General features: G+C 45.3%; 1 protein-coding gene across 2 annotated transcripts in view; it reads left to right on the top strand.

The window, feature by feature from the left end:
• Nucleotides 1–12,439, top strand: part of LOC124594925 (solute carrier organic anion transporter family member 4A1) — a 539,939-nt gene that overhangs the window by 162,296 nt on the left and 365,204 nt on the right. The gene's annotated exons all lie outside the window — the stretch shown is intronic.

Raw genomic sequence — 12,439 nt, 5'->3', positions numbered from 1 at the left:
CGAAGCATCTCCTTAATACTTGCGTGTTCCTCAAAGCTAACGGTAACAGATCTAGTCACCCACCTCTGAATTGCTTCGATGTCTTCCTTTGATCCGACCTGGTGCTGATACCAAACACTCGAGCAGTACTATTCTCTATGCGACCTCCATTTGCAGATGAGCCACACTTTCCCAAAATCGTCCCGATAAACCGAAGTCGACCATTCGTCTTCCCGACCACGATCCTCACATGCTTGTTCCCTTTCACATTGCTTTGGAGTGTTAAGCCCAGATATTTGAACGACGTGACTGTGTCAACCTGCGCACTATTAATACTGTAATGTAATACAGGGTGATTCAAAAAGAATACCACAACTTTAGGAATTTAAAACTCTGCAACGACAAAAGGCAGAGCTAAGCACTATCTGTCGGCGAATTAAGGGAGCTATAAAGTTTCATTTAGTTGTACACTTGTTCGCTTGAGGCGCTGTTCACTAGGCGTCAGCGTCAGTTGATGCTAAGATGGCTGCAACTGGACTACAGTATCTGGAGATGTTAGAGAATTGGCTGTTCCCTCAGCTCTAACAAGAAGCGCAACAATTCATATTTCAGCACGATGGAGCGCCACCACATTGGCATTTATCTGTCCGTAACTACCTGAACGTCAACTACCCGAGGCGATGGATCGGCCGCCAGGCAGCCCGTGACAGAGCACTTCATCACTGGCCTCCAAGAAGCCCTGATCTTACCCCCTGCGATTTTTTCTTATGGGGGTATGTTAAGGATATGGTGTTTCGGCCACCTCTCCCAGCCACCATTGATGATTTGAAACGAGAAATAACAGCAGCTATCCAAACTGTTACGCCTGATATGCTACAGAGAGTGTGGAACGAGTTGGAGTATCGGGTTGATATTGCTCGTGTGTCTGGAGGGGGCCATATTGAACATCTCTGAACTTGTTTTTGAGTAAAAAAAAAACCTTTTTAAATACTCTTTGTAATGATGTATAACAGAAGGTTATATTATGTTTCTTTCATTAAATACACATTTTTAAAGTTGTGGTATTCTTTTTGAATCACCCTGTATTATGGGTTTCTTTTTCCTACTCATCCGTATTAAATTACATTTTTCTGCATTTAGAGCAATCTGCCATTCATGAAACCAACTAGAAATTTTGTCTAAGTCATCTTGTATCCTCCTATAGTCACTAAACTTCAAGATCTTCCCCTACACCATAGCATCATTAGCAGCCGTCGCAGATTACTGCCCACTCTATCGGCCAAATCAACTATGTATACGTAGAAAAGAATAGCGGTCCCACAACACATTCCTGAGGCACACCTGACGATACTCTTGTCTCTGATAATACACTCCGTCGTGGATAACGTACTGTGTTCTATTACTAAACAAATATTCCAGACACTCAAATATCTGGGAACCTGTTCTACATGTTCGTACGAGTACATTCGTTAACAGTCTGCAGTGGAGCTCCGTTTCAAATGATTTTCAGAAATCTGCCTGATTCCCTTCATTCATAATTCGCAGTATATTATGAAAGAAAAGGGCAAACTAAGTTTCGCACAAGCGATGCTTTCTAAATCGGTGGTGATTGGTGGACAGAAACTTTTCGGTCTCAAGGAAATTTGCTACAATCGAGCGCCAAAGAAACTGGCATAGGCATGCGTATTCAAATACAGATACATGTAAACAGGTTGCAAACGCCAATATTAGACAACAAGTGTCTGGCGCAGTTGTTAGATCAGTCACTGCTGCTACAATGGTAGGTTATCAATATTTAAGTAAGTTTTAGCGTGGTTTTATGTTCGCCGCACGAACGATGGGGCACTGCATCTCGAAGGTACCGATGAAGTGGTAATTTTCCCATACGACCATTTAACGAGTGTACCGTGAATATCAGGAACGCGGTAAAACATCAAATCTCCGACATCGCTTAGGCTGGAAAAAGATCCTGCAAGAACGGGAGCAACGACGACTGAAGAGAATCGTCCAACGTGACAGAAGTGCAACCCTTCCGCAAATTGCTGCAGAATTCAATGCTAGCCATTAACAATTGTCAGCGTGCAAATCATTCAACGAAACATCATCGATAAGGGCTTTCGGAGCCAAAGCCCACTCGTGTACCCTTCATGACTGCACGACACAAAGCTTTACACCTCACCTCCGCCTGTCAACATGGACATTGAACTGTTGATGACTAGAAACATGTTGCCTGGTCGGACGAGTCTCGTTTCAAATTGTGTCTATCTCATGGACGTGTACAGGTATGGAGGCAACCTCATGAATCCAAGGACCCTGCATGTCAGCTGGGGACTCTTGAAGCTGGTGGAGGCTCTGTAATGGTGTGGGGCGTGTGCTGTTGGAGTGATATGGGACCCTTCATACGTCTAGATACGACTCTGACATGTGACACGTACGTAAGCATCCTGTCTGATCACCTGCAGTAAGCATCCTGTCTGATCACCTGCATCCATTCAGGTCCATTGTGCATTCCGACGGCCTTGGACAATTCCACCATGACAATGCGACATCCCACGCGCCCAGAATTGCTACAGAGTGGCTCTAGGAATGCTCTTCTGAGTTTAAACACTTCCGTTGGTCATCAGACTCCCCAGTCATGAACATTAATGAGCATATCTGGGATGCCTTGCAACTTACTGTTCAGAAGAAATCCCCACCCCCAACGCAGTCTTACGGATTTACGGACAGCCCTGCACGATTAATGGTGTCAATTCTCTCCAGTATTACTTCAGACATTAGTCGAGTCCATGCTAGGTCGTGTGGCGGCTCTTCTGCGTGCTCACGGAGGCCCTACACAATGTTAGGCAGATGTATCAGTTTCTTTGGCTCTTCAGTGTGTATTCGAACTGAGAGTACGAGGGTGAGTCAAATGGAAACCTTAAATTTGTAATAACAAATCGAAATTTCGCACCGTTATCCTGTAAGTTGGTAAGTGTGCTACAAACAACGTGCGGAATGGCCTGTAGGTGGCAGCATAGTGCAGATGCACACATACCGTCGCAGTATCAGTATAAAGATGGCCGCCCCACTTGCGACTTGCACCAGGGAAGAACAGCGTTCTGTTATTCGGTTTTTGCGTAGTGAAGGTGTGAAATCTATTGAAATTCATCGACGAATGAAGGTTCAGTACGGTGATGCATATTTGTCACAGCTGCAAGAGTACGAATGGAGTAGGAAGTTCGCAAATGGCGTGACTTCAGCGGAAGATGCTCCTCGTCCAGGTCAGGCACACCGAGTTGTGACTGCACAGAACATTGCAGCCGTTGAAGCCATAGTTAAGGAAAACCGCCGGGTGACACTGAATGACATTGCAACATGTTTACGGATTAATCATGGGTCAGCACACCACACTGTGCATAATGTGCTCCAGCTTAACAAAGTGCATGCAAGATGGGTGCCACGGCAGCTGACTCCTGAAATGAGAGAACGACGTGTTGATGCTTGTGAAGAACTTCTTCGACGGTTTGAACGAGAAGGCGATGGCTTCCTTGCAAGAATCGTTACTTGGGATGGAACCTGGGTTCACTTCCACCGACCGGAAACGAAGAGAGCGAGCAAGGAATGGCGCCATTCCTCATCGCCAAAACCAAAAAAGTTTCGAAGAGAACCACCAGCAGGGAAGATTATGCTGACTCTCTTTTGGGACGAAAAAAACGTCATTTTGGAGCATTACATGCCTAGAGGGACAACTGTCACCAGTGCATCATACACAGATGTCCTAAAAAATCATCTGCGGTCTGCAATCAAATCAAAGCGGCGTGGATTGCTGTCAGCAGGTGTCCTTTTGCAACATGACTATGCAAGGCCCCATACTGCCCGTACAACAGTTGTAACAATCACAGACCTGAATTTTGAGTGTCTTCCTCATCCACCATACTCACTAGACATTACCCCAAGTGATTTCCATACGTTTGGACCACTCAGAGGCGCAATGGGAAGAAAGAAGTTCCGTTATGATGAAGAGCCACGGCACGCGGTGCATGAGTGGCTGCGCGGACTACCAAAAGAATTTTTTTCCAAAGGAATTTATGCACTTTGTAAGCGCTGGAGGACTTGCATTGAGCGTGGGGGAGATTATGTTGAAAAGTGATGCAGCTTTGTACCATTTCTGCACAATAAATAACATTTAAAATTATATTTAAGGTTTTCATTTGACTCACCCTCGTATGTTCAAGAATTCTGCAGCAAAATGGCTCTGAGCACTATGGGACTCAACATCTTAGGTCATAAGTCCCCTAGAACGTAGAACTACTTAAACCTAACTAACCTAAGGAAATCACACACACCCATGCCCGAGGCAGGATTCGAACCTGCGACCGTAGCGGTCCCGCGGTTCCGGACTGCAGCGCCAGAACCGCACGGCCACCGCGGCCGGCAATTCTGCAGCAAACCGATGTTAAGGATATTGGTCTGTAATTTTGCAGGTCCATTCTTTTATCCTTATTAGATACAGCTGTTTTACTGCCTTTTTTCCCAGTCGCATGGGATTTTGCTCTGGTGAGAGATTTGCGATAAATTTGAGCTAAAGTGTAACACTTTGCCGGCCGGAGTGGCCGTGCGGTTCTGGGCGCTACAGTCTGGAGCCGAGCAACCGCTACGGTCGCAGGTTCGAATCCTGCCTCGGGCATGGATGTGTGTGATGTCCTTAGGTTAGTTAGGTTTAATTAGTTCTAAGTTCTAGGCGACTGATGACCTTAGAAGTTAAGTCGCATAGTGCTCAGAACCATTTGAACCATTTTGTAACACTTTATTTCCGTCAGCGTAGTAGGTATTTTGCAAAACATGGATGCAGGAATGTCGCTGTTATCTAGTTCATCATCACAACGATTACGAGTCTTCACCACCCGGACATGGCTGATGCGTCCTTCGTCTGCTTTTTTTCAGTTTTTTTTTTATTGTTCCAACGGATAGTAAAAGCACTCACTGGGAGCTATAATTAGTATGTCGGAGTGGCTGCGTCGCCACCAAACTGTTAAATAGGCAGGATGGATGGTACACCCTGAGCTAAAGCAATGTTCGCTGCTATACCCCTGCGGTATCGCCATTCCGGAGAAATACTGTAACGCGCGGTTAATTGGATTACGGAGATTGGAAATAACGCCGCTATCGACTGCGGGATTAAGCGGCTCGGCCTAGCGCGCCCCGAGTACAGGGTCGCGGGTCGGCGACCGTGAAGTGTGTATCATTTATCGAGTTTGCGAGGTCATCGCCACTGATCATTTCCTTCCAAATCGGATTACACGCGGTAGGGCTTATAGACTAGGACCCCTATCAACGCCGCAGCAGTCTATTACGCAGATGGAAGTTGAAAGTTAAATTTGTACGCCGTCAGAGCACGGCAGTTCTGACGAGATCCAGTGACGTACCAACAGTCACAAACGGATATTTTTGAAATGCTGCGTGGGACCAGGTTGTTAATTGGTAGTTCACAGTGTGCACGTTCATTTAATGCCAGTCGAGACTGCAACCAGAAATCGCATGGTATATGACTCCATACATTCACTTCGCAGTGATTTGCAGAGTACAGATGATGTGTAGATGTAGACCAGTATAGAGAATATCGTCGATAAATATTTGTCTCAAATCAGAATTTTGATCTTATTGCTGCTTAAATACTGACGAACAATTGGTATTATTGCTGGCGACGTCTTCCTGTATGATGACTATGATGATGATGATGAATATCATCAAAAAATGTTCAAATGTGTGTGAATTCCTAAGGGACCAAACTGCTTATGTCATCGGACCGTACACTTACACAGTATTAAACTAATTTAAACTGACTTATGCTAAGAAAAACACACACAACCATGCCCGAGGGAGAACTCGAACCGCCGGCGGAAGGGGTCGTGCAATCCGTGACATGACGCCTCAAACCGAGCGGCCACTCCGCGCGGCTCAACATCCTCATCATGTTCTGTGTTAACGTGCGTCTGAGACCTACAACAACAAAAAAAAGTGAAAGCCACATTACAGAAGGAAAACATAAACTCCACACTACCAACAAAAAAAATTATAAAAGACCATTTTACAGCCGGCCGCGGTGGTCTCGCGGTTCTAGGCGCGCAGTCCGGAACCGCGCGACTGCTACGGTCGCAGGTTCGAATCCTGCCTCGGGCATGGATGTGTGTGATGTCCTTAGGTTAGTTAGGTTTAAGTAGTTCTAAGTTCTAGGTGACTGATGACCACAGCTGTTGAGTCCCATAGTGCTCAGAGCCATTTGAACCATTTTACAAGATGCACAATACCAAAGGTAAGCCAGTCACATCGGAAGAGATATCTAATGCAGATGGTAGTCCCTCGTTGCCAGGCGCTAGCTAGATGTTCCACCACTGTGGGCTCCACCTGTTTAACCTGTTGCAAAGTGTTGCCATTGTGCAACAAATCGCAAATTTACGTATGACGTTAAGGAAACCACACTTACGCTCATATTCAGAAAAAAAAACGAGAACACGTTGAACGGTTAGAAATTGGACGTGGGTATTCACAGGACATGTACACCAGTATGTTCTGCAGAAATGGTTAACATTTCAGTCACTTCGGTTCAGCATGTGTCCTGTTGCCTAGTAGACACGGGGGCCACCACGGCCGTGATAACTTCTCCTTGCGTGATGGCATCGACGCGTATAAGGCACGAATGGCGTACTGTATCCATGCTGCAGTCACCTGGTTCCAAAGCCCATTAGTGATGGTTCGGATTGGGTCGCAGCAGTGCATTCGTCCTTTCACCGTATCCCGCACATCTGGGATTAGTGACAGGTCTGGTGATCTGGCGGGCCAGGGCAAAAGGCTGACATCCTGCGACACCAAGGAGGCACGTGCTCGTGCAGCAACATGTGGTCCTGTATTATCTTGCTAAAAATGGCGTCTGGGGTGTTGTGCAAATAGGGTGGGGCCACGGGCCGCAGGATTTCATTTAGGTCTCACTGATATTGTAGCGAAATGCAGGAAGATCTGCAGCGGATAGGCACTTGGTGCAGGGAGTGGCAACTGACCCTTAACATAGACAAATGTAATGTATTGCGAATACATAGAAAGAAGGATCCTTTATTGTATGATTATATGATAGCGGAACAAACACTGGTAGCAGTTACTTCTGTAAAATATCTGGGAGTATGCGTGCGGAACGATTTGAAGTGGAATGATCATATAAAATTAATTGTTGGTAAGGCGGGTACCAGATTGAGATTCATTGGGAGAGTCCTTAGAAAATGTAGTCCATCAACAAAGGAGGTGGCTTACAAAACACTCGTTCGACCTATACTTGAGTATTGCTCATCAGTGTGGGATCCGTACCAGATCGGGTTGACGGAGGAGATAGAGAAGATCCAAAGAAGAGCGGCGCGTTTCGTCACAGGGTTATTTGGTAAGCGTGATAGCGTTACGGAGATGTTTAACAAACTCAAGTGGCAGACTCTGCAAGAGAGGCGCTCTGCATCGCGGTGTAGCTTGCTCGCCAGGTTTCGAGAGGGTGCGTTTCTGGATGAGGTATCGAATATATTGCTTCCCTCTACTTATACCTCCCGAGGAGATCACGAATGTAAAATTAGAGAGATTAGAGCGCGCACGGAGGCTTTCAGACAGTCGTTCTTCCCGCGAACCATACGCGACTGGAACAGGAAAGGGAGGTAATGACAGTGGCACGTAAAGTGCCCTCCGCCACACACCGTTGGGTGGCTTGCGGAGTATAAATGTAGATGTAGATGTAGACAACCGTAGCCTGGACACGCACCAACTGCGATCTGTGGCTGTACCCAACAGCACCCCACGCCATAAGGCCTTGGTTGGCGCTGTATGTCTTGATCGAGTAGTCACTGTGATGCCGCTCCCCCTGTCTGCAGCGAACCAAAATACGGCGATCATTTTTAAACAGACAGAACCTGGATTTCGTCCGGAAACACAATCTGATACTATTCCTGCCCCCAGTGACGTCTAACATGTTTCTGCACATTCATAAGGGTAGCGCGGACTAGTAGACGACTCGCGCGTAACCCATCCCGTAACAAATGGCGACGGTCTGTCACCCCTGATAGTCTACGATGTGTTACACTGTTGCAATTTTGCGCCAGAGCCGAGGAGGACGCAGATCTGTCCTGCAATTCCTTTTGGTTGAGGTGTCGATCTTCTCATGGGATGGTCTGGGTGGTGCGACCTGACCCATCTCGTCGTGTTCTACGGCCTTCCGTGAACCATTCTGCACACACCCGTTACACTGCCGTAACACTTCGTCCCACACGAGCAGTAACTTCCCGCATGGATGCATCTCATTTCTCTCATAACAATAATGCGCCCTCTTTCAAACTCATTGATTTGGCGGTATGGTTCGCGCATACGTCTGCGAGCCATCCTGCGCGTCTGCTGAAGCACACTGATCCATTACCTTGGTTTATAGCGACAATGAGAGGCGCAGGTACATTATAGCGGTAGATGGTGTTGCGCCGCGATATCGCCATTGTTCAAGTGCTACTCACTTCTGCGGAACATACTGATGTACATGGGCTGTGGAGGTGAACGTCCTATCTCTAGCCGTTCAATTTTTTTTTTTTTTTTTTTTTTTTTTTTTTTTTTTTTTTTTTTTTTTTTTTTTTTGAACTTCCTGAACGTGAGCGCACATGCACGATGTTGACGTCTGGTAACACACACAGTGTCGCTGCATCGAGCTAGGCTGCCTTTAGCGTCGTTATGTTGGCAGAAACAGTTCGAAATCCATAATCTTTGCTGAAAGTCGAGTGTACGTAAACACACGCAAAAGGAGCTGAAAGAGTAAATTGTATCTCCCACTTAGATCACATCTAGAAACATGTTTGAAGTACGTAACATGTTGGTTAATGACAGTACAGATTATGTTGCCTGTCTCTATAACTGAACAGTTATTAATTAATCAATATTTTGATTAGTTGTCGTATGGCAACAAATAAAAATATCGACTAAATCAAAATTTCTATCTTCAACCTGTTACATATTATTTTGTTTGTCAGACCCTCCCGCTAGATTTTTTTTTTTACTGAAATTGGTTTCCTACAAAGAAGTCTTGCAAAAGACGATTAAAAATTGTGGTACTCGGTTATGGATTCTTTCATCGCGTCATTGAACGTCCTCTGGGGCATTTGCAACAGGTTGAGAATGGACGACTCAGTAGGGATTGATACATGAGCTCTTAAGATGTGACCAAACCACGGTAGCCTCTTCTGTCCTAATTTTCGGTCAAAGTGTATCTACTACTGGTACAGATCTTTCGTTCTTTATTCCCCTTTGCCTTCCACAGTATTGTCGACGGGTCCATAGATCTTTCGAAGGATCTTCTACATCTACACCTACATCTACTTCCATACTCCGCAAGCCACCTGACGGTGTGTGGCGGAGGGTACTTTGAGTACCTCTATCGGTTCTCCCTTCTATTCCAGTCTAGTATTATTCGTGGAAAGAAAGATTGTCGGTATGCCTCTGTGTGGGCTCTAATCTCTTTGATTTTCATGGTCTCTTCGCGAGATATAGGTAGGAGGGAGCAATGTAATGCTTGACTCCTCGGTGAAGATATGTTCTCGAAACTTCAACAAAAGCCGTACCGAGCTACTGAGCGTCTCTCCTGCAGAGTCTTCCACTGGAGTTTATCTATGATCTCCGTAACGCTTTCGCGATTACTAAATGATCCTGTAACGAAGCGCGCTGCTCTCCGTTGGATCTTCTCTATCTCTTCTATCAACCCTGTCTGGTATGGATCCCACACTGGTGAGCAATATTCAAGCAGTGGGCGAACAAGTGTACTGTAACCTACTTCCTTTGTTTTCGGATTGCATTTCCTTAGGATTCTTCCAATGAATCTCAGTCTGGCATCTGCTTTACCGACGATCAACTTTATATGATCATTCCATTTTAAATCACTCCTAATGCGTACTCCTAGATAATTTATGGAATTAACTGCTTCCAGTTGCTGACCTGCTATATTGTAGCTAAATGATAAGGGATCTTTCTTTCTATGTATTCGCACCACATTACACTTGTCTACATTGAGATTCAATTGTCATTCCCTGCACCATGCGTCAATTCGTTGCATTTCAGTACAATTTTCCATTGTTACAACCTCTCGATATACTACAGCATCATCCGCAAAAAGTCTCAGTGAACTTCCGATGTTAGCCACAAGGTCAATTATGTATATTGTGAATATCAACGGTCCTACGACACACCTCTGCGGCACACCTGAAACCACTCTTACTTCGGAAGACTTCTCTCCATTGAGAATAACATGCTGCGTTCTGTTATCTAGGAACTCTTCAATCCAATCACACAGTTGGTCTGATAGTCCATATGCTCTTACTTTGTTCGTTAAACGACTGTGCGGAACTGTATCGAACTGTCGAAAACAGATTGTTTCTTTAGTTGACGCGGATTTCGCCCAGGTTTGACGAGCATGTAAAAGTACCGGCCGTACTAGTGTCATGAATAGCTGAATCTTATTTTTCTGGAATGTCAGGCGTGAGATGAATAAGTTATTCAGATTAAAGGATATGCAATTAGCGTTTGTTATACGACGATGCACTTCGTTCGTCACTTGCTTTTATGTCCTCCCCAGATAGCTTAGTGGTCAGCATGACGGACTGTCACTCCTAAGGGCCCAGGTTCGATTCCCGGCTGGAGATTTTCTCCGCTCAGGGACTGGGTGTTGTGTTGTCCTAATCTTCATCATTTCATCCCCATCAACACACAAGTCGCCGAAGTGGCGTCAAATAGAAAGACTTGCACCAGGCGAACGGTCTACCCGACGGGAGGTCCTAGTCACACGTCTTGCTTTTATTAGCCAGTATGGATCCCAGGTACCAGAATTCTTGAACTGGTTCAGAGGTATGCCGTCCACGACGGTGGAAGGAGGGAGAGACCGACGGGGTAATACAACGAGATATTCTGTTTTAATATCTCCATGTTGTGGAGAATTCGGGAAGTATCAGCGCATACTTGCTCCAGGGTGTCGCCAAGAATCACCAAATCGACAGCAAATGCCAGTGTTTTGTCTGCTCGCACCATCTCAGATTCTCTTATTCGACCAGTGTCACGGCTCAGTTTTCCAAGGTCAAGTTAAATAGTATGGATCTCCTTGCCTCAAACCATTTAGAATACTGAATGGTGGCCATAGTTGTATGATAAGAGTCCACGCAGAATATCGTGGCCGGTAGACGCAAATATGGCAGGAGCACGTGTGGGGAGAGCCGTAGTGGTGGCGGTTGTGGGCAGGTGCTGTAGAGGGCTCAATTTTTTTTGTAAATATCAAGTGGAACCCCTCCGCACCAACACTTGCCTGGTGACCATTCAGAAAGATATGTCACCCTGCTTTGGTTTGCATCTAAAAAGAATTTCGCCGAAAATGCAGCGATTTATTTTCGTCTGGCTTGTTAACCATTTGTAACTTTCAGTGAAGCGTCGTGAGTGGCGAATATTAAGTAAAACTTACTTTTTTTTCTGCTTCCACGTTGAAATTTGCCCCTTTTACAGAAACAGAGCCGTGTGTACACAGTCGCTCCACACTAACATGTTGTACAGACGCAATTGCGAGAGAATTCCGAAACAGTGGTGTATTAACTTTATTAAGTAAGGATCTGAGGGAAACTAAGGGCACTATCTTATATGAAAAAGAGCATTCTTGGTACAAATAAACGTGTAATGGCTTCACTTTCGTTGTTCTAAAACCCATAGCATTTCTCGTTTCACTAGTTATCGATGGCCCTTAAAAATTACATTATTTCATCGAAAAAGTTTTTAGTTAATCTAATAACACGGTAGACGAAATTTTGCATAATAACAGTATAGCAAAACACTCTACTGTTCCCGTGCTATCATTTGCAGAATTCTCATTTTGATATCTCAGACAGTGCATGAAATATGAGGAATGTTGTGGATATTACACTCTGGTTTTATCGCTGGCGTGGCGCGATTGCAAACGAGTCTGCTACGTCACATCAATTTTCTCGAGATTGGTGACAGACAGAGACCTTCACCCAAGTCTAAAGAAATATTAAATATGTTAGCAAAATTTCATACGCAGCAACACGTTACGGCAAACTGTATGTGCCTCCCCTTCCGAACTAATGAATGAACTCGTCCAGCGCACTGGACGAAAATTGGTCACTGCGCATCAGATGCAGTATCCTGCGCGGTCTCTCCTTAAGAAGTGCAATTTCACAAAGAAATCACTGAAACTCTCAATATCGAACACACACTTTTTCTGTGAATTTCACTATATATGTTCGCAGCGTAATATTCGCCTCTAGGAAATGAAGTTCCAACTGTAGTTGTAATAGTAATATACACTCCTGGAAATGGAAAAAAGAACACATTGACACCGGTGTGTCAGACCCACCATACTTGCTCCGGACACTGCGAGAGGGCTGTACAGGCAATGATCACACGCACGGCACAGCGGACACAC

The sequence above is a fragment of the Schistocerca americana genome, chromosome 2, assembly GCF_021461395.2.
Source record: "Schistocerca americana isolate TAMUIC-IGC-003095 chromosome 2, iqSchAmer2.1, whole genome shotgun sequence".
Lineage (NCBI taxonomy): Eukaryota > Metazoa > Arthropoda > Insecta > Orthoptera > Acrididae > Schistocerca > Schistocerca americana.
The sequence above is the reverse complement of the archived record's forward strand: the minus strand, read 5'-3'. Positions and strand labels throughout refer to the sequence as shown.